The following is a 22892-nucleotide window of genomic DNA, read 5'->3' on the forward strand; positions in this document are numbered from 1 at the left end:
CATACTTTCCTATAATTTCATTTTTTTGGTATGACAAGGGTGCCCTTAAAATTTTATGTTGTCTTCTGGAAAATGACCTTCTGTTTTACCCTTTCTAGTTAGTAACCAGAATTCTTCTGCAAACCATCTTCTGATATTTTCAATTAACAACTTGTCCTCTATTTTTTTTTCCTTTCAAATTTATCCCTTTAATGTGTCTATTGTTATTTTTGTTGATACTGAAAGGAGTTGGTGTAAATATGTATATTCATTCCATCAATTTCAAGTAGAGACTTGAATATTCAAACCAGATATGAGAAAAAAACAGAAGAAGAAAACAGATGTGAGAAAAAAAATAGAGGAATGGAAAAGGATAAAATTAAATTACATTTAGCAAAAATAAACTTATTTTTAAATCAAACGATAAATAGAAGCTTACTTCTAAGTAGAGGCACTTATTCCTGCAATTCATCAAGTGCTGAAGATGTTACATTCATTTAAGTTAGACAAACTTAAAAGGAAATTACTCAAGACAAGACAAATTCTAACAAATGATAAAACAGTTTTCACTGTTTACAAATGTCATGAGAATTTTTTTTGATGTGGATCTATTTCTTTCAACAGTGATTTCCAAAAAGACGTGCTGAAATCTTTTCTAACAACCAGAACAATCTGCAAATGTTAATATGCTTACTTTTGGGTATATTGAAAAGAAAATCAAAATGAAAATCTGCCCATACAAATCTGTTTTTTAAAAATGCCCAAAAGACCTTTAAAATTTTATAATTTGAGGTTTTTTAAAACATATTTACTGACCGGCATATTTTGATGCTGACATGTATAATGTATATATGCTATATTGATATTAATATATTAATTAGTAATATATGATAGGTAATGTAACAGCAAGATATGGAGCTCTCAATACTCAATTTTGTGCATTCAGGAGAAAGACCACACAGCATGTCTATAATTACTATATTACTATAGAATAAGTAGACAACCAAAATGCATTGCTATTTGGAAGGCTATGTATTAATTCATAAAAATGAATTTTAACAATTTTAGTTCATTTTATATATTAATGATATATAGCATTTTAATTCTTACATTTTAATTAAAGTCAATAATGAGACTCAAACTTAATTAAATTATCTCTATTTCTAATATAATTAAATTCTACACTCTAGTAATAAAATTGTTTTCATTCTTCAATCCATAAAATATTTTTCCCCCTGAGACCAGTGAATACAATCACTTTATAAAAGCAAAGGGAAATAATTATATATGATTTCTATATATAGAGAGAGAAATGGATTATATATACATATATATAAATTCACCTAGCCTAGTAATTGAATTCAGAAATATTTACCTTATCATTTCTACCTGGAGGGATATATTTCCATGACTCAATAAAGAAAAAAATCCTCAGTAGAGTACTGTTCTTAAAAATGTCCATGGAATGGAGGATTTTTTTCCACTCCCATAGCCAATAATATTAAAAAAAAAAAAAAAACGAAACAAAGGAAAGCAAACAAACCAAAAAACTATGCACAAACTTCTCTTAAGATTTATTTTTTAATAATTATTCCAACGTTTCAGTTATTCTAAGGATACTCTTCATTAGGATTATACTCTGTGTTTCTTGGGATCTCCACATGCTAATTGCTGCTCATTTCTTACAAACAATTGTTTTAAACAAGGGCCTCTGAATCAAGTCAAAAAAGGGACTAAGTTTGTATAAAAGCTATAGGAAATGGCATCCCTCAGAAGGGCCTAAAATCTCTGGCAACAAATGTATAAGATTGATTTTATGAGATTTAAACTAAGAAGGAAGTATAATGGGGTCTAAAGCAGAAGTTACAAGGTTATTAGAATATAAGACGAAATAACTTTAAACTTACTATGATATTATTCACATATCTAAAGAAAAGATTAAGTCATTGAGAAATTGACTGGAGTTGGTCAGAAAAAGAAGCACAAAGGAGGCTGAGTCAGTGCTTCTAAGCACTGTGCAGAGAGGCTGTGTACAGTCCTGTGCAGCAAACAGGACTTTAACTGAGAACATTTGGTTGTTGTAGCTTGCTGTCACCCTACATTAAAATTACCCTCACTAAATCCTCTTGTTCTGATTTTATGTTCACCACACTGTCAGCTGCAAGTAAAAGAAATTTAATTCAAACTATTTTTTTTTTGCTTGTTTGTTTAAAAAAAGGGAAATAGAATATCTCACGTAACAGAAAATCTGAGTCATAGCCGTTAGGAACAGCTGGATCCAGCTGACTATTCTCTAACTGGCTCCCTTCAAGCAGCCTCTCATGTAGCAGCAAGAACACAGTTTTTGGTTTTGTTTTGTTTTTCTTTCTGTCTTATAAACACTGAGTAGAATGGCTAAGATCATTTCATTTTCTCATATTTCCATCAGAAATTCCAGGGCTTCATCTCATTTGCCTACTTTCAATCACATGCCCATCCTTGGACTCCATGGCTAGGACTAGCAGAAGAAGAGTAAAATATAAATGTATTATATCACAATGTAATCTTAAAGAAATTGGTGCCCTTGTCTGTCTTATTATATCACTAAATTCCCAGCAACATAAAACACTGCTTTTTACATTAGAAGTACTCTATAAATATTTGTATAACAGCTGAAAAAAAACATTTTTTTTTAGGTTTGAAAAGAAAGTTTAAATTTATTGTCCAAGCCAAGGTCAAAAACTCTCTCCTGGATCTGGAAAATGGAATTGGTTGCTCTTATAATAACTGAATAAAAAATGCCAGGGCATTCTTAAAGATTCAAAAAATTATTATGAAAGGCAAAATATAGTTCCAGTTTTATAGAAATGAAGTAACAAAAAGTCCATTAAAGCAAGCACACCCTATAGAGATTATAGTATGCAGAGAGAATGGACTGGTTACTGTCCATTACTTACATTTTAAAAATTATCTTTCATTAAAGTGCAAAAAAAAATCAAATTTTTTTCTTTGTCAGCTGGTGCTTGAATAATCTGGTGTTAGGGACACCAACCCCCAGGCAGTCAAAATTCTAGGTATGACTTTTGGCTCCTCCAAAACTTAACTACTAATAGCCTAATGTTGACTGGAAGCTTTATTGATAACACAGTTGATTTAACAGATATTTTGTATAACTATTATATACTGTATTCTTACAGTAAAATGCTAGAGAAAATATTCTTAAGAAAATGTTAGGGAAGAAAAATACATTTAAATATTGTGCTGAAAAAATATTCTTGTATAAGTGGACCTGAGCAATTCATACTCATGTCATTTGAGGGTCAACTTTACATCACATTGTTATTTTTTAGATTGATTAAGCTTAAATCAGTTCCCAAGAACTCCATTACCTATGAATAGATCAATGATCAAATATTTAGCCTATATTTCTTCTAACACAATTGAGACTCTCACACTGGACTACAGTAAGCACACCAAGGATGTGCAATAACGACAAGGTAAAGACCAAAGTCACTAAGTGCTTTATAATTCAACATAAATAAGGAAATAGGAGACATCTGAAAGAAGTTCGATATGAGTTCCAAAGAATTGTAGTAAGTTTTAAAATTTATTTATGCATTAATGCTGAAAATAAAATTGCCATTGAGACCAATTTCTCCTTTTGTTTTAAACAATGTTCAAGTAGATTGGCTCAAGAAAGGAAGAAAAAACAAAAAAAGAAAATTAATTTTATAGTAATTATTTAGGTAAACATATGTGTCTTTATACATGTATTATACTAAATACAATTATACAGTGGAGTGGAAGCATTATGGATATTTTTAAAGCTCATATTGGAGCTTTATTTGTAAAGTTTAATGATGTTGTCAGTATAACCCCTAATGTGATGGTATTTAGAGGCAGAGATGTGGGGAGGTAATTAGGTTTAGATGAGGCCATGAGAACAGAAGAACTCTTTTTCTCTAGACACACACACACAAAGAAGAGGTCATGTGAACATACAGTTAGATGGTGGCCATCTACAATCTATTAAAGGGTCCTCACAAGAATCAAATCTGCCAGGAGCTTGGTCTGGGACTTCCCAGAATTCAGAATGGTGATAAGTAAATGTCTGTTAAGACAGTCAGTCTACAGTATTGTATTATAGCAACACCAGTAGACTACAATGCTCATCAAGTGTGTTCGAGAAGCACATAGCTCTGATTGCTATAAGCACCCATTGGTAACCATAAGGGAAGACAGTCTCATGATAAGATTAACATATAAAAGAGGGGCGCCTGGGTGGCTCAGTCAGTTTAGTGTCTGACTTTGGCTCATGACATGATCTCATGGCTCATGAGTTAGAGCCCCATGTCAGGCTCTGTGTTGACAGCTCAGAGCCTGGAGTCTGCTTCGGATTCTGTGTCCCTCTCTCTCTCTCTGCCCTTCCCTTGTTCATGGTCTGTCTGTCTCTCTCTCTCAAGAATAAATGAAACATTAAAAAAAATTTTAAACATATAAAAGAGAGAAAATTGAAATGATTGGGGAAAAAAAGACATAGAAGTTCTGATTGAAACTTCCTGAAATTTGTACCACTATTAGACTTTATGTCACAAACTAATACATTCACATATTTTTAAGACATTTTTTATTAATTCTATGACTATCCCAGCTGAGGGACTTCTATCTCTCTACCAAAGCTCTCTTATGAATTTGTTTGCAACATTTTGCACTTACTTATTTAGATAATCTCAACATATGGGAACTTCCAAGGATCATTGTTATCATGGTGGTTGATTTTCACAAAATCTTTTTAGTGGGAATTGCTATAATTTCCTGAAAGAACTTTTTATTCTCCTTCCATACAACTCAACAGAAGACATTAATTGTTGCTAGATATGCATCATTTTCTAGCATGCCTCCTCTAATACCATGATATTCTACCTGACTCTATTTTGTCACCTGGTAATTGGTTCTTTCACATCATTGTACAAATTCCAGTTTGGATCAGCACTTATATTTTTGTTTTGTTTTGTTTATATTAACCAATCAGTTTATAACTCCTTTTAACTATAGCAATCTATACCTTTTGTTTCTGTTTTTAAAGGTGCCTAAAATTTTCTCCAGTCACACATTTCAAAATACATTTTGTGGAAGATTATTTTTAAAGATGTTTGAAAAAATTACTCCCATGAGCCTCTACAATGTGACTTTGCCACATTTCTGTCAAGAAGACTAATCTACCTAACTTCCCCTTGAATTTGAAATGGTCTTTTGACTTTGTTCAATAACTGAATGTCATGACTGAAGTCATACTTTCTGGGTCTAGGCCTTAAGATAAACTCGTAGCTTCTCTATTTGACCTCTTGGAAGGCTACACTGAGAGTGTTGTGTAAGGAGAGCGGCTGGCCTGCTGGATAGTGACAGACCACAAAAAGCAGGACCAATCCTGACCATTTGATAACCAGCATCAACTGCCAGACAGGTGCATGAGGCCATCAGAAACTCTTCAGTTAAGCTGACCCTCTGAAAAATTCAGTTAAGCTGACCCTCTAAAACAGCCCAAAGAATCATCCAACTAATCCTTAGAATCATGAAAAAAAGCCAGTTATTGTTATCCCAAGCCACAGCTGCTGATATCTGAAACAAAAATATTAAACACAAATATCACACCAACCCAAAAGACACATTGATATTTGTGAACCTAATGGGTTTAAATCTGCATTTTCATATGAACATTTACTTAATTGTTAAAGGATAAAAAATTTTAAGTAAATAAGATATTTTTAAACATTCTATTTTTATTAATATATATTAAATTTAATTTACTTTAAATTAAATTCAGAAAAACAAGTAAAAAAGAATTGATAAATATCAGATAATTGGGTCTATTGTACATTTTTAAAAATACTCTTATAAATTAATTTTTTACTAAAGCATACTCTATTTACAAAAAAGCATACTGCTCAAAGACAATACATTTTAGAGCTATTTTTGATAATGTTAATTAATCTTTTGTTCTCAAGAGACCCTGAGATAGGCATAAGCTCTATTTATCCTTGTTTATCCTTTTTCTAGCAAAATAGTCCACATTGGGTTAATTAATTAAATATACTACAGTCAGTTTTCCCATAACTCTACATATGGATGCCTAAAAATTACTGGTTATGAAAAATCGAGCAATAAAATAAACTGGAGTTTCAGGGTGGGTGGAGTAGTAACTTAATAAAAGTGGTAGCACAGTTTCATATACATTAAACCATTAAGTACTACATAAATACTACAATATAAATGTCACTTTGCCCTGAAAAAGACCTGAGGTGTTGTTGCAGAAGGGGCATCAGAAAGGATGAAGCTCCTGAGTTATTATGAAGTGGTGGAAGGAGAATCAGCTGAAATTGGACTGCAGGTTGTAGTACCAGCTGTGGATGGGTGGGGTTCATAGCACATGGAGAACTGAGATAGCTGGCAGATGGGTATTTTTGTCTATTGCTACGCTGTTGGGCTCAGTTTGTCGCAGTTTTCTGAGTCCATCTCATGGCTCTCACAGAGAAATCACACATAAGCAAACATAAAATTTATTCTATGCTTAAATTGTTCCAAATACATCAATTGCATTGGAACGAGTTCCATTTTCAAAACAAAGATGAGTACCTTCAATTACTCATCTTTTGAAACTCTATTGGTTTATTTACTGAGTTTGGACAAAACTTCATTTCTTGTTTGTTTTGTTGTTGTTGTTGTTGTTGTTGTATTTCGTGTGTGTGTGTGTGTGTGTGTGTGTGTGTGTGTGTGCCTGTAACATATTTGAACTGTTATTTTCAATATTGAGTAAGCTTCAGAATCTGCACTTCAAGGGTAGATTATAAATCCACTATCAATCCCTTCTTCAAATTAATGGAAACTTACTAAAAGAAAACTGTCTTGCTATTCCAGACTGTTTCAGATCATATAATTTTAATTTATCCTCTAGGGAACAAATCTTGGAAATAGAATAAAAGAAGATATACTAAATAAGAGGTAATTGTTGGAACTCATGTTCTAATACCCTCTGGAAATAAGAACCACAGCATCCTAAAAGGATCCTTTGTTAACTTGTTTTAATTATTTATCTCCAAACAGAAACCTTAGTCATTGTCTCAAGCTTCTAATTCTCTGAATGGCAGATTTGAAATGTCTGAAACTTACTGCATAAAATAAAGAGAGTCCAGGTTAAAAATCAGTTGATGTCAACTCTTCACTAGAAAATGGGTGATGAGAAGAGATTAAAGGAAGTCTTGACCATTTACTGTAGGCATCCAGTTTATAATTGCCCACTATTCTTTGAAAGGTGAATAGCAAACCAATTATTTTAATAAATTCATTTTAACAAATAAATAAATTATGTTAAACATAATAAAGGTTTCATGAAACTTAATTCCTTCTATTCACAATTGTTAGTTCTTGCCAGAATCTAAAGGTAAATTATGAATATATACTGTCAGCACCCTCCACTGTTCATAACAATTGATTGCAAAGAGCAATGAAGTTCTTCATGATAGATGCCTTAGAATTCAAATTTGTTCTGATATCTGGATAAAGAAAAGCAAATAAAACATCAAACAGCATCAATATTTTGTGTATATGTTTTTTTTTAATTATTGCTTTATTTCAGGGTCATAGGCAAGAATTATAAGGCTCTAGCACTTTAACAGGTTTTTTCCCCCACACAATTATCTAGCCTAATCAGCTGAAAGTTTGGTGTTTACCTACTCAAAGATTATGAATTCAATTCTCTAAAATAAACGAATTTAGAACATATCAAAATATATCCAGTATTTCTTTCCTAAATATGATAGATGAAGTTTCAAATGGGTAGCTGGTATGGTATAGATTGAATGCCTGTGTCCCCCCCCCCCCCCCCCCCCCCGCCAACACACACCAGTTCAAGGCAGCCATGTTAGGGGATCTCCCAGAGCACTGAAGACACCAATAAAGGAACACACTCCAGCAGCTCCAGGTTGTTCTGCATGTGAAAGAGCCTTTGCGAATGGCACTTCATTTCTTTTACATTTCTTTATTTTGGAGAGACAGAGAAAGACCTAGCACAAGTGGGAGAGGGGCTGAGAGAGAATGAGACACAGAATCTGAAGCAGGCTCCAGGCTCTGAGCTGTCAGCACAGAGCCTGACACGGGGCTCAAACTCAAACTGAGAGATCATGACCTGAGCAGAAGTCGGATATCCAATCGACTAAGCCATCTAGGTGCCCCGCATTCTGCTCAGGTTGTGGTCCTATGGATGGAGCAGCAGCAGGAGCATGGCTCAGAAACCCCATGGCCCAGATGCTTGACTGCATGTCCAGCATGGCATCATGAGCATTCTTCAGTTTATCCTAAGTCTCACCTTAAATGTGGTCAGCGAAGCCTTCCTTCATCCCACAATCTTTTTACACCAGAACCTTTCTTTTTTAAGCATGTACCATACCAAATACAAGAGAGCAACAGTTAATTCTCCTTTGTTCATCACCTTATTACTGGCCCCAAAGAGTACCTAGAACAGTCACTATTTGTTGGATTAATAGAATGGGGTCACTAATTATTGAACAACTAGAAGGGAACACTCAGGATGATTTCTTAGTGATATCAGTCATTCTAAGATATATATGACAATGGTTACTCATTATAGACTGAATTGTATCCCCCCAAATTCATATGTTGAAGCTCTAACCTCTCCTCACCCTGTGTGACTAGAGCTCCCCATGGAGTTCTGATCTGATACAATTAGTATCCTTATAAGAACAGACACCAAAGACTTTGCTCTCTCTGTGTCTCAACAGAAACACACATAAAGGAAAGGCCCTGTGAGCACACAGTGAGAGAAGGTGGCTATTTGCAAGTCAGGAAGAGAGAGAGCTCTCAACAGAATGAACCATACTGGTATGCTGATCTCAGACTTCTAGCCTTTAGAACTGAGAAGAAATAAATTTCTGTTGTTTAAGCTGCCTATACTATTTTGTTATGGCAGCCAAGCTAAGACATTGCCGTGTGTCAGTGGAAATCCTCTAGGCTCTAGCAGATAGTGTTTTTAAGATGATTTGAAGAGATAAGTGATTTGAAGAGATTTTTATCTTTGGGAAAGTAGGTTAAGCTTCCTCACCTTTCAAATGATTTATAGGAGCATCATAAGGAAAAATAACACAAAATACCTGTAATGAATATAAAAGAGCATAAAGCTTAATGAACTGCATTCAGCAGACATAAGAATTAGGTAAAGCCATTAATTTAATGAGAGATGTTAGTTCATAACCACCTAGTTACCCTTTTATTCCCAAGATTAAAAGTGAAGTTGTTATGCATGTTTTCTCATTTTAGATACAGAATAATGTTGAATCTTAAAACTGTTTTGTCAGCTATCTGCTATGATTATTTTTTAAAAAGTAGTCAACATAGGAAATGTCAGATGTAATATTTTGTAGGTTTAAGTAAGATAAGCTAAATATAAATGATACTTGAAATGGGATTTATTTGTGAATAATTTTCTGGACTTAAAATAAATCAGCATGTTTGGTGTTTAAATTCTAATGAATTCAGGCATTTCTGATGAAAGTTATTACCTTGTGTTATTCCTCACTTCCTTGATCATACCCAGGTGACAAAAAGAAATTATAGGTGATGTTATGCATAAGTTTTTTTTTTTTTGAGAGAAGGAGAGCATAAGCGAGAGAGAGAGAGAGAGAGAGAGAGAGAGAGAGAGAATCCCAAGCAGTCTCTGCACTGCCAGCACAGAGCCCTATGTGGGGCTCCAACTCAAACCTGTGAGATCATGACCTGAGCAAAATCAAGAGTCTGATGCTTAACCAACTGAGCCACCCCGGCACCTATCAGGTTCGTTCTTTCTTTCTTTCTTTCTTTCTTTCTTTCTTTCTTTCTTTCTTTCTTTCTTTCTTTCTTTCTTTCTTTCTTTCATCTTTCTTTCTATCTTTCTGTTTTTTTTAATGTTTATTTATTTATTTATTTTTTTTGAGAGAGAGTGTGCAAGTGAACAGGGGAGGGGCAGAGAGAGAGGGAGAGAGAGAATCCCAAGCAGGCTCTGAACTGTTAGCACAGAGCCCAATGTGAGGCTGGATCTTAAGAACCATGAGATCATGACCTGAGCCAAAATCAAGAGTCACACACTTAACTGACTGAGCCACCCAAGCACACCAATTTTTTTGTTTTTTAAGGCACATTTGTAATACAAATTTGAGAAGGCAGGAATATATTACATTGCATGTGTGCAGTGCTTTGTTATAGGAATACATTCATCTTTAAGCACATTAAATGATTTTAGTTTTCATCAATTTATTAATCTTGCATTACCCAAAGATGATGTTATTAAACATTAACACCCAGAAAAAGGTTTAGAGTGCTATATCCAGTGGTGATATCTGATTTGTTTTGGGTCTCTTGCCCTTGATTAATCATTGGCCAGGTTGAAAAGTTAACTAACCTATAAAAAGGGTTTGTTCCTTTTTTTTTCTTTTTTTTTTTGCCAGCATGTTACAGAGCCATTGTCTTGCCATCCTAACATGGCACCAAATAGTTCAACAATGTAATAGGAGTATATTCTAACCAAAAAAAAAAAAAAAAAAAAGGAAAAGAAAGAAAAAAACATACCTTGAAAGGATGTTAAAAGAAAGCAATATTCAATATATGTATGGACTAGAGTGAGGTATGTACAGGGACTAGTGGTGTGACCAGCCATCTGCTGTTGGTGAACTATCTCACTGCTTTTACCTATTTTTCCTATTGCCCAATTGAGTAGAAATTTCAGCTCAACCAAGCTTTTTAGTAGAATTTAATACAGTAGAAAATCACTTTATTTATTTTATCTTATTTTTTAATTTATTTTTGAAAAAACCTTATTTTTTAAGTGATATGATACTGAAAGCAATTTTCACAACTTAGCTACTAGTTCCAACTGAAGGGCCCCACTGATCAAATAATACATATTATCAATTCCGTAAAGAACATTTAAGTCACTTCTCTCAACTACCTTATTTCAATCCCTCAACTGTTTACTTTCCACCAGATGATATAGATGATACAGACAGACATAAATAGAGATAGAAATAGAGATAGAGATAGAGATATATGTTTTTTCATCCAGTAATGCTTAGATTTCTCTCCCCTGCTATCAGATGCCTCCCTTACACACCTCAAATTATCTTTTCGTTTTATTACTTTCACATTTCCTTCATATATCTCTTCTTCCTTCTGACCTCTGGCCAAGGTCCTTAACAGAGTTGTGAACAAAATTATTTAAATATGGTATGTTGGAGTAAGGCTACTTGCTACCAAAAGCAACTGTCATGCCAAGTTGGCTCACACCATAGAAGGTGCTAAAAAGCCACTGAATAAATCACAATTTTGCATTTATAAATAAGTTCCTTTCCTATTTTTTTCTTGTTAGTTATGTAATAATATTGACTCTCCTCTTAACTTCAAGAATTTCCCTCATTTAGTATGTGTTGTGGCCTCTATTTGTCAGCATGTTGCCTACTTGACCACCCTTCACATCCATAGCTCTCAATTTTTCAAATTTCTATCCATAAATTCCCCCTGTGGCATCTGTTAAAATTCTGATTCAAGACATACTCCTAGTAATTCTTATCCTATAATTCTTATGTAATCATTCTTTTCTGATTAATGCTTAGCAATTTTTACCTCAAGTACTTCAACTTGGTTCTTTGAATTAGGAATAAAGAGAAATCTTAATTCTATAATCTAATCTCAGGGGAAGATCTGCTTATGCAAAAGACAAAAGGGACATTCATATACACTATATATTTGGATCATTGAGTCTAATACATATATAATTTTATATGCTATGAGCATATTTTTCTTAAAAAACAACGTATAGAGAGTATATGGATAGAAACTGAAATTATGCCTCTGAATAGATGAAACAACATAAGTCTAATCTGAAATAGACAATGTAATAAGAATATATTATAGTAAGAAATGGGGAATGTTATTTCTATACAAGTTCTTCTCAATATTCAAGCAGACTTGCAGTATATTCCAGCAATAAAAAAAATATTGGATATTATTCAAATACCAAAAATAAATATATAGAGTAGCCTCACGAAGTCAGTTCTATAAAGCTGCTGAGATATTAGGAAATTAAAATAGCTGTCATACACTGGGTGGGATAAAATATCCACATCTTCTTTGTTACTTGGTAAATGAGCAGGAGAAATTTTATAAAATATTTCTTTACTTATGAGACCTTAGTTAGTGTTTTTTTCTGCATAGCCTCCTATTGCTCCATTATGCCTCTGACAATGTCCATTTAATTTGATGAACATGCTTTTTGTTCAATGCAAAAGAGCTGAAATAACCTAAAATTCCTAATCCTCCTGATGTGTTCTGAATTTACGAAAGTTTCTAAAGAAACAATGGATGAAGCTAGGGATATTCTGTGGAATTGAAACTGTCAAAATACAGAGTTGGAGGCTATTTGGCTATTGGAATAAAGGAATGGAGTACCACCATTGAAAAATATAATACATCCATCTATATATACCTGCCCCTTTTTGGATACCTTAGTGGGAATGAAAATGGAAGCATTACAATAACTGAGAAAAGAAACAGTGAAATGTAGATATAAAATTCATTCAATAACAGATGGTCAAGAGAATGATTATTGAACCCAATATGAGAAATAATGGTATCTATTATAATACTTAAAATACAACAGACAAAGAAAATGACATAGTCTATTTTAAATTCCATAATTCACATAAGAGGAATTTTCTTTGCCATTTATAAAAGAAATAGGAGAAAGATTACAGTATATAAATAAGAGTTCTAGCAGCTATTCATTTAATTGTTTTTCAACAAATATTTATTAAGTATGCACTATGCATTTTAAGCACAGAGAAGTCACAAAGGCTATAAACATGACTAGGATATAGTTCCACTTCTTGAAGAATTGAACTAAGTTATGAAGAACAGAAAAGTAAAAAGGCAAATATAGATATAGATGTGAGATAAATATAGGTAGATAATTAGATAGATAGATAGATAGAACACACACATTGTCAAAATTAGATGTTGGAGGGACTCTTCCATTCAGACAGAGGGAACAGGGATCAGAAAGCCTTTTGCGGGTGATACTTAAACTAAATATTGAAGAATAAATAGATGCCAATGAGGACCATTCATTTGAGGTTGAGGCAAGTGCAAGGACAGAGAAATATGAAAAGCATGAAGCATTCATAAGTGAATAGTTCAATGAAGCCAGAATAGATTGCAAATGTCAGTAAAATAATTCTTGGCTTTTATCCTATCTCTCACCTTGAAACATTTACTTAGCTGTATTTGGCGTACTCATGTCCTTCTCTAGAAAATGATAAGGCTAAATAAACTTTTTAGAGGTTTTTCCATTTCCAACTTCTCACCATCTTATTCAATTTCAAAATGTTTGCAAAAAATTCTACCACAGAGTAAATACTGTCCCTTTAATGCATATAAAAATATGTAATACATAAATGGCATATAATTATATGTAAATTCATATAAAATGTATACATTATATATTAATATATTAATCATATACAGAATATAAAAATATAATTCAAATATATTTGCGTTTGTATATGTGCACTCACCTAGGGTTAATACTAGGCAGAATTTTAAGGTCTATATATATTATCCTCAACATTCTTTCCCATGCTTTTCATTAATTTTTCTCCTCCTGACCAGAGCTTGATGTTTTTCAGGTGCCTCTTTCACAAAACTTCACTTTGATAGTACTAGCCCCAAATCCTGACCTAACTTTATTCCTTTCTATCATAACATACATGTCCTATAACCCAGTCTTTCAAATCATTGCTAAATTAGTAACTGATTCCTATCAACTTAGAGGAATCAAATTGATAAAGGTTCTTTGCCAAGTGACTTAACAAGGGATTTATGGAACAATTAATTTATTCAACTGCACATTTGCCAATAATGGAATAAGCTCCAGTCAGGGGTGATAGAAAATATATAAAACGTCAAAGTCTTTCATGGGTTCCCTCTTATATTCCATGGAAACACCCATTTATCTAACTAAAAGGAAAGTCTTTACATACATAACATTAAGTTGACAGGGGAAATAAAGATCTGCAGAAGTCAGATCATCAGAATATTGAGATAAAATATCTAAATTTTAGGAGCTCTGGGACCTAACGTAGGTTAGTTCACTTTTCAGATCCTCAGTTTATCTGAGGAGGAAATTCCAAATTGAGGTGGAAATTCCAAAACAAACTATAGATTTAATGTGAGAAATACATTAGGAAATGCATTTGAAAGCACCATACAAACTTATGGTAGTATACAAATGAGACTTATTTTATTTTATTTTTTAATTCAGAGAGAGAGAGAGAGAGAGCGCACCTCAGCAGAGGAGAACAGAGGGAGATGGAGAGATTTTGAGAGAGAATTTTAAGCAGGCTCCACACTCAGTACAAAGCCTGATAAGAGGCTCAATCCCACTGACCCTTGGATGATGATCTGAGCCAAAATCAAGAGCCATATACTCACCTGATTAAGCCACAGGTGTCCCGTAGCTTATTTTCATATTTAGTAATACAGTACAACTGTATTAAAACTTAAAAATATGAGGGAATGTAGCACAGAGGCAATTGTATCTGACTGAACCACCCAGGGGCCCTGATAGTAATGGGGTTTTAAAAAGAGTTGCATTAGTTTATGACCAATGTTATTATCTGTCAGAATATAAACTGAGCTTACTACTAATAATTTTATTAAAGTTCAACTTTGATTCCTTATATCACAGAATTAGTTATTTTTTAGTGATATATACTATATATTTTTTTAATTGTTATAAGCATACATTTTGGCTATTGATGAGATATAAGTAACTTAGTGGTTTTAGCCAGGAGAAATAAACCAATCTTCACAAATTAAAAACAAAAATCATTGTAGTCATAAGAAAACAAAATAATAATTGTTCACTGGGCAGGAAGAGCAGAAAGGACAAGAGGTTTTTGTTTTTGTTTTTGTTTCGTTTGATTTTTTGTTTTTAGAAGCAGCAGTAAAAATTTTACCTAATAAAATATAAGACCTTTTGGCCTGGCATGCAGAGTTTAGAAGTTGTTATTCCATCTTAAGAAGTAAAAAGTTGAAGAAACTAGAAAATCAACAACTCTTCTTAGATCCATCACTGAAGTGAAGTTACAGGGAAAAACACTGCCCTCAAAATTGGAGGAAAACTGGCACATACTGAGAAGAATAACTTACTAGAGAAGAAACGCAGGAGTAAAAACCTTCATGGGAACTAGTGCTGGGGTCGGAAGCCTGAACTGTGATGGACAGTATACATCCTGAATACAAGTTCACTGTCAGTCAGGCACATGGATTATAAATATGGCCTAAGTTTTCATTTTATTAATGCAGTCATTCAATAACCAGTTTTATTTTTTTTAATTTTTTCAGTTCTTCTCCAGTTTTATTGATATAACTGACATATAACATTGCATATGTTTAATTTATACAATATAAATTATGATATATGTTGTAAAATAATTACCACCATAAATTTAGTTAACCTACATCCCATCACGAAGTTACAATTTTTTTTCTTGTGGTGACTCTTAAGATCTATACTCTTAGCAACTTCCAAATATACAAAACCATACTGTTAGCTACAGTCATCATGAATAACCAGTTGTTTTTAATGTTAATCAGATCTAATTATTTTTCTTTATGGCTAATGCTTTTACCATTTTATTTAAGAAATCCTGAACACAAGTTCACAAATATAGTCATATGTTTAAGAGGCCTTATGATTTTAGCTTTTACATTTACAGTTATATTTTATCTGCCATCATTGTGGGTGTGTGTGTGTGTGACTTGAAGAAGGAGATCAAAGTTTATTTTTGCAGTATGGGCTATTTAGTTGTTCCAGTAACATTTGTTGGGGGAAAAAAAACACCTTTCCTTCCCCCACAAAAATTGCATTGACACCTTTACTATATGCATTAGACCAATTTTGAACTTTTGCTTGGGTTTCAAAGATCTATATATTCATCCCTTTACCTGCTTCCCATTGCCATTTTTACAGTATCTTAAAAGAGGGTCTTAAAACCAGTTTCTGGGATTCAAACTAGTATCCCAACTCTCCATGTGTGTGGACACCATGGAGTCCAGGAAAACATCTTTCCACAGATTCTGACATTCATTTGTCTATCCCTGCTTTTATTCTCTCTGTCATATTTTTAAGAGTTATGCTTGAACTGTAACAGGAAAAATAAATTGAAATATATGAACATGGATTTACCCTTTCATTGCTGTTACTTGATCATCTCTCTGAGTATCATCGTTTATCTTCTTCAGGAGGTGTGCTGCCATTATTTTAGTTGTTATGGCAGAAATAGAAAAAGAGAATGGGTCAAATGTTAAATTTGATTACATAAAAAAGAGATATTTGAATAGTCTCAAAAGTAATATTTAATGTAGAGAAGTATATCTAAATGCTTTATGTTCCTTAGCCCAGCAAGAACCAGGACTGGAAGTATAAAAGAGAAAATTATATTATAGTCACGATTAGGAGTCTGGTTTTAAAACATGCCTGCAAACTCCTTTATATTTGTCTATCAGATAGTGGAATTTATTTTTCTCCCACTTATATATAGGCTAGCCTGTGTGAACCTCTGCTAATAAGTAGAATTAACAAAAGAGAAACTGTTTGACTGTTGATACTAGATTAGGAAAAGTCTAATTCTTTCTTTTAGGATATTCATGTTGGCAACCCAACCATGTTGCAAGGTGCCCAAGCCACACAGAGCGGTCACGTGTCATATTACACTGTAGTACAAGCTTTGTTAATAATTTACAGCCAACATCGACCAGGAGATACGTGATGAATCAGGCTTCAGATCATTCCTGCATCCACCTTCTAGCATCCAGTAATTCCAACCTAATGCTGAAGGAAGCAAAATAAGCTGTATCCTCAAAGCCCTGCTCAAATTGAAGATCTGTGATTTTAAAAAAGCAAATGGGGCACCTGGGTAGCTCAGTCAGTTAAGTGCCAGACTTCAGCTCGGGTCATGATCTCACGGTTTGTGGGTTTAAGTCCCACGTTGGGCTCTGTGTTGACAGGTCAGAGCCTGGAGCCTGCTTTGGATTCTGTGTCTCCCTCTATCTCTCCCCCCACTCCCGCTTGTGCTCTGTCTCTCTATCCCTAAAAAAAGAAATAAACAGTTTTTAAAGATTTAAAAATAATTCCTCCAAACACTCAATATTGCACTAGTTTGCCTCACAGAAATACATACCCAGAATGAATTTAGTTACCAGGAGTGGTGCTATAATAGCGAAACACTTTGAATGGGAGAGAGTGGCTTAGGCCCAGGTGGTGGGAGAAACTAAAAGGACACTGAGAGTCACAGACACTGTGAACAGAGGCTTGGTGGCCCTTAAGAAGGATGTTGTTGGGAGACAAAAGGAACATGAGAAAAATGTTATTGGAAGGTGGGAAGTTTAATGATAGTCACCTTTGTTAACATGAAAAATTAAAAAACAAAATGAACTTGATGATCTAATTAAGAATATTCCAGATAGAGTGTTAAAGTTGCCATCTGGTTTCTTCTAGTTGCTCACATGAAAACATAAAAGAAGACAGCATAAAGAAAACTTTTTTTTTTTTTTTGCATAAAGGAAACAGAACTCTCAGGTTTTGCTTTGACAATAAAACCATTTGGCATCTACATACTCTGCAGTTAGCAAATGATTCTAAAAAATAAAAAATGTTTTTTGAGCTGATATCAAATTCAAGGCATTATCAGGAAAATACAGTCTACAGAAGATTCTCAGGGCAAGACCATAAGTATATCACAGATATACTTATTGTGGTTTCAAATAGACAACAGTCGCTCTAAACATCTTACTGTCATGTCCCACTCATGTTTTTTATTACATAATAGGGCCTGTCCTCACAACCGTACAGGAAGCCAAAGACAGTGTTAAAGAATTAAACAAGGAGGCCGTTAGACAAGTGACTCTAACATCTTGGTAGCCTATATAAGCAAACGTAAGTCAGAGTCAATATGCTCAAATCCAAGAAAGTGAAAATTAAGAACAACCAATCATAGCCAACAAGGCTGTCTCAAATAAGGCGACTGCTTACACTAGAACGAATCACATAATTGCTTTGTTTTGCTTCTGTGTGTTCTCTATAGCAAACTTGTTCCTAGCTCTTGTCAGTGGAGCACCCCTAACCACTTTCTGTTGGGCACTGCCCAATTCAAATCAATGTTTGATTTGAATGTTTATTTTTTATGTTTTTTTAATGTTTATTTATTTTTGGGAGAGAGAGAGTGTGTGTGAGCAGGGGAGGGGCAGAGAGAGAGGGAGACACAGAATCCAAAGCAGATTCCAGGTTCCAAGCTGTCAGCACAGAGCTGGACTCAGGGCTCAAATTCAAGAGCCATGGAAACTCTAAACATTTTAATGCACCTCAGTTTACTTTTTAACAATAGGAATGAGCTTATGTTGATGAGATTGGTGAGTGCAGCTTTTGTTTGCGGGAACAAATGCTATTGATACAGAAAACCTGCAAGAATTTTGAGAGAACATATTGGTGAAACATTACCAGCTTGAACTAAGACAGAGGCAAAACAAAATAGTCTATTGACCTTTAACTAGTATGGGCGTGGCACATGCTGAGAAAACTGTTCAACTCCAAATCCTAATCATTTCTTTTTTTTTTCTAAAGATGTATTTATTTGGGGGAGCACACAGGTGGGGGAGGGGCAGAGAGAGGGGGACAGAGGACCTGAAGCAGACTCTGCACTGACAGGCTGACAGCAATGAGCCTGATGTGGGGCTCAAGCCACTAACCATGAGATATGACCGGAAAGGAAGTCAGATGCTCAACCCACTGAGCCGCCCAGGTGCCCCATGCAAATACTAATCATTTCTAATGGAAAAGAAATGAGAATGCAGACAGTAGAATCAAGAACTTGAAGGTGCATCCAAGAGCCATCCAGAATCACCCCCAGGCCATAGAATTGAGCCCTAATCAAAAAGCATGCAGCATGGTCTTGGCTGGATTTTAAATTTGTTGTATGTATATAATCTGTGGGTGTTCCCCTTTTTGAATGGAATGGCCCATAATAGCCAATCCTAGGCCAACCTCATCATCTTAATATTATTTGGCCAGGGTTGGGGGGGAGCAGTGGCAGGAGGTGGCGGTGCTGCAAAGGAGTACATCATTTGTCTTTAAAGTTACCAGGTCTTCAGACACAGGGGGATCGTTCTGGAGGGCTGCACTGAAGGTATTGTACCTGAAAAGACTCATCTACATCTGGATAAATTTAGATGATGAAATGTTGAGCTTTAAGCTGAACATTATTCCATAATAAATGAGACTTTCCTGGGGTCATGAGAGATGGGTTAGTAAACTTCACATGTGGGAAGAATAGAAATAGATGGCAGATTATGGCAAACTCATTGGCATTTCTCTCCATCAAAGATGGATTCTAATTTCCCTTCTTTAAAATATGACCTGACCTGGGGTGCCTGGTTGGCTCAGTCGGTTGAGGGTCTGACTTTGGCTCAGGTCATGATCTCACAGTTCATGGGTTTGAGCCCCGCATTGGGCTCTGTGCTGACAGCTCAGAGCCTGGAGCCTGCTTCAGATTCTGTGTCTCCCTCTCTCTCTACCCCTCTCTCACGTGTGCTCTCTCTTGCTCTCAAAAATAAAAAAATAAACATTAAAAAAATTAAAAAAAAATATGACCTGGCCTTAATGACTTATTTCTAATTAATCAATGTCATGTAAACGATGATTGATGAATTGCAAAGATAGTTTCAAAAAGGCAAAGCCAGTTTTACCTTCCCATTTCCCTCCTAGAATATTTAAACTTTGTACACAGTCACCTAATTGAAAGGAATCCAGGACAATGTGGAGAGGGCAGGTGTAGATGCTTTGACTGGCATCCCCTCCACTTAATCCCAGGCTATAGTCAGGACCAATCACTAGTCATGTGATTCACTTAATATATCTATCTATCATTTTTCCTCTTAATTTCCCAGGCTATAGTCAGGACCAATCACTAGTCATGTGATTCACTTCATATATCTCTCTGTCATTTTGGAGAAACGGAAACGATAGACCTCTGAAGGATTAACTACATATCTAGTTATCCAAAAGAATCATTTATAATGAAAGAAGAATATTTCAATCAAAAGATTATTTAAAATGGTAAAGACTCATTTCTCTACTAATAGAGCTCTGTGATGGCTCATAAAAGAGATCGGCTCAGCTCTTAAGGAAAGAAAATTTTCTTTTTCTGTATATATCTGAGTTCATTTCAGTAAACTGCAATCCCACTACAATTTTTGAATCCATATTTTAAATGTTCAGTGAAGAGTCACAAATACATTTTGCAAAAATAAGCCTACCTATACCTTATGTTATTCAAGATTTTATAATTCATTAAACCAAAACTGTGTTATAATCGTGCAACATAAAGATTAAAGTTATGGCTTTAGTTAAATATATGTGCTCCATATTACTGAAATAAGGAATGAAAGTTTGAGGACATTTATAGATCTGAGGAATATAAACAGGCTATTAAGAACAGAATATTAACATGGAAATAAAGAATCCCTGTCTCTTCTGATGAAGTGAGGGAAATATCCAGAAGGATATAACAGCCTGTAACACAGAAATAAAAGTACTGAAAATGACTTCTTGTAAACCACTAAATAGTTTTGAAGCTCTTTGAGACTTGCCTTCTACTTCTTGTATATGTTAAAATAGTAGATAGCTTTCTGTTCATTGGAAAAATATGAAGACTGCCATGAAAACTACTGAAAACTTTCTTTTTAAATATCTTTCTCTTTGTCTTCCCTGCCTTTTACCTAATTTGTGGACCCTCATTCTCTTTCTCTGTTGCCGTTTTAAGCTTGTGTGAGAACAGGATAAAATATGTAGGGTAACTGGTATAACACATACATTTAATCTCATTGTAAACTCACTTAAATTCTAAATGCCTAATGCCTTCTATTTCTATTTTTGTTGTTATTGATTGTTAATGAAAGGGTGATGGGTTTCAGGGATCGCTAAACAGTTGTACCCTATTGTTTGAAGTAAACTAAGTACATAAGTAGGGAAGATACTTGACTGGCTTTAAAAAGGATATTTAAATTTCAGATTATGAGGGAAATGAAAGCATTATCCTAAAGTGAACAAAATTTCACTGGCCTCCAAATGTCTAAGTGTTCCCTCTTCCCTCTGTGGGTTTCCCTGTACTGCCTCCTCTTTCTTCCCTGTGTACGCAGAACTTGCATTACTAGGAATGCTATGAATTTCTTTACCATTATATAGTTCTTAGGAAGCATTGCATTTCAGATTCTCTAGATTCAGATTCTGTAAAGAAGAAAAGAACAATCAACAAAACTGCTGAACTTAAAAGAAAAAAAATGCTAATTAGTAAAGAGTTGTAAATAGGTTTGTTTACTTTAGGACCCTTGATTTCTTCCTGTTGTTCTTGAGTTTTCCCACTCTGATTTCTACATCCATCATATTTCATTTCTCTGAAATCAGCTTATGCGCTTAATGGTCCAGACTGGGCAATCAATGTTGATTGAAATCAACTTTCAAATTGATGCAAGAGGTCCACTGCTGCTCTAAGAACCAGCTGTGTAAATCTAAGAGAAAGAGAACTGTCAGCTTTTTCCTTATGTATTTTTACATTTTCTTAAGCATACTGCTATTATAATGACCAAGTAAGCACTTATATCTAGAAAAGAAATCGTTGTTGTAAACACCAAAGGCTATACCTTCAAATCCCTCCACTCTTACATGATGTTAGACAAAAATAAAAATTACTGCTGGCTTGTTAGCAACCACTTAGAACTATTTGATTTCTTGGATACAAGGATTAGGGTGCATGTTGCTGTGGTGCTTACTGAGAATATTCTATTTCCAAGGTATACTCATGGAAAGAGTGCCTTTTGTGTTGCTATGGAAGAAGGGCCCTATTTTCAAAGTCATCCAACCTAGGGTACTTCTAATTACAACTTGATGTTGGTTTTACAGAGAGAAGGCTCACAGCAGGGCAAGGCAAGATTGTTTCATTTCTCTCCCAATGGGATATCTATGTTTGGCCTTCAGAATTGAAATCAGGGAGGCTGCATTATATGCTTTCACTTGGTTGCCCTGGGGTGAATATAAGACATCATCTTTTTCTGTGAGAGATTTTTATTTGCTCTGTGTGGTTTCTTCTCCTTTACCTTGGCCTCCATGAAATCCCTCACTTTTTGCTACCAAAAACAAGTGACAAATCTCTTATTAAAATATAATCATTATTTGCCTCTGTAGTTTTAGTTCAATTTTTTAAAACATTGTTTTGGCTTTATGTCACACATTTTTTAATAGACTTTATATTTTAGGAAGTTTTAAGTTCATAGCAAAATTGAGCAGAAGGTGTAGAGATTTCCCATTGTCCCGGTTGTCCACATAGATGCAGGCTCTCCCACTGTCAAAATCCCCCACCAGAACAGTACCCTTGTTACAATTTATCAACCCATACTGGCATATCACCATCACCCAAAATCCATAGTTTACATTAGAGCTCTCTCCTGGTGTTGTATCTCTATGAGTTTTGATAAATGTATAATGACAAGTACCCAACATTATAATATTGTACAGAGTAGTTCCACTGCATAAAAATGTTTTAAGCTCCACTAATTTATCCTTCTCTCCTCCCTAACACCTATCAACCACTGATCCTTTTTCTTGTCTCAATAGTTTTGCCTTTTCCAAGATGTCATATAGTTGGAGTCATACAGAAGGCTTTTCAGATTGCTTCTTGAACTTGGTAATATGTATTTAATATTTACCCATGACCTTGTGCACATACCTCTTTATCCTGTTGCTGTCACAAATTACATCTTTATATATTACTTTCACATTATCA

At 34.4% G+C, this 22892-nt stretch overlaps 1 long non-coding RNA gene across 4 annotated transcripts in view; it reads right to left on the reverse strand.

The window, feature by feature from the left end:
• The window catches only part of LOC131509916 (uncharacterized), a 171290-nt gene that overhangs the window by 57381 nt on the left and 91017 nt on the right, over positions 1-22892 (reverse strand). For 2 of the 4 annotated variants that reach the window (XR_009260779.1, XR_009260786.1), the window contains exons 5-6: positions 21432-21621; positions 21261-21340 (exon numbers count right to left, since the gene is read on the reverse strand). The exons of 1 other annotated variant lie outside the window; for it this stretch is intronic. This is a non-coding gene — a long non-coding RNA (uncharacterized LOC131509916). Of the gene's footprint in view, positions 1-21260; positions 21341-21404; positions 21622-22892 lie in introns of those variants that run through there. One more of the 4 variants, XR_009260782.1, reaches the window with a different exon arrangement.

The sequence above is a fragment of the Neofelis nebulosa genome, chromosome 1 (assembly GCF_028018385.1).
Source record: "Neofelis nebulosa isolate mNeoNeb1 chromosome 1, mNeoNeb1.pri, whole genome shotgun sequence".
Lineage (NCBI taxonomy): Eukaryota > Metazoa > Chordata > Mammalia > Carnivora > Felidae > Neofelis > Neofelis nebulosa.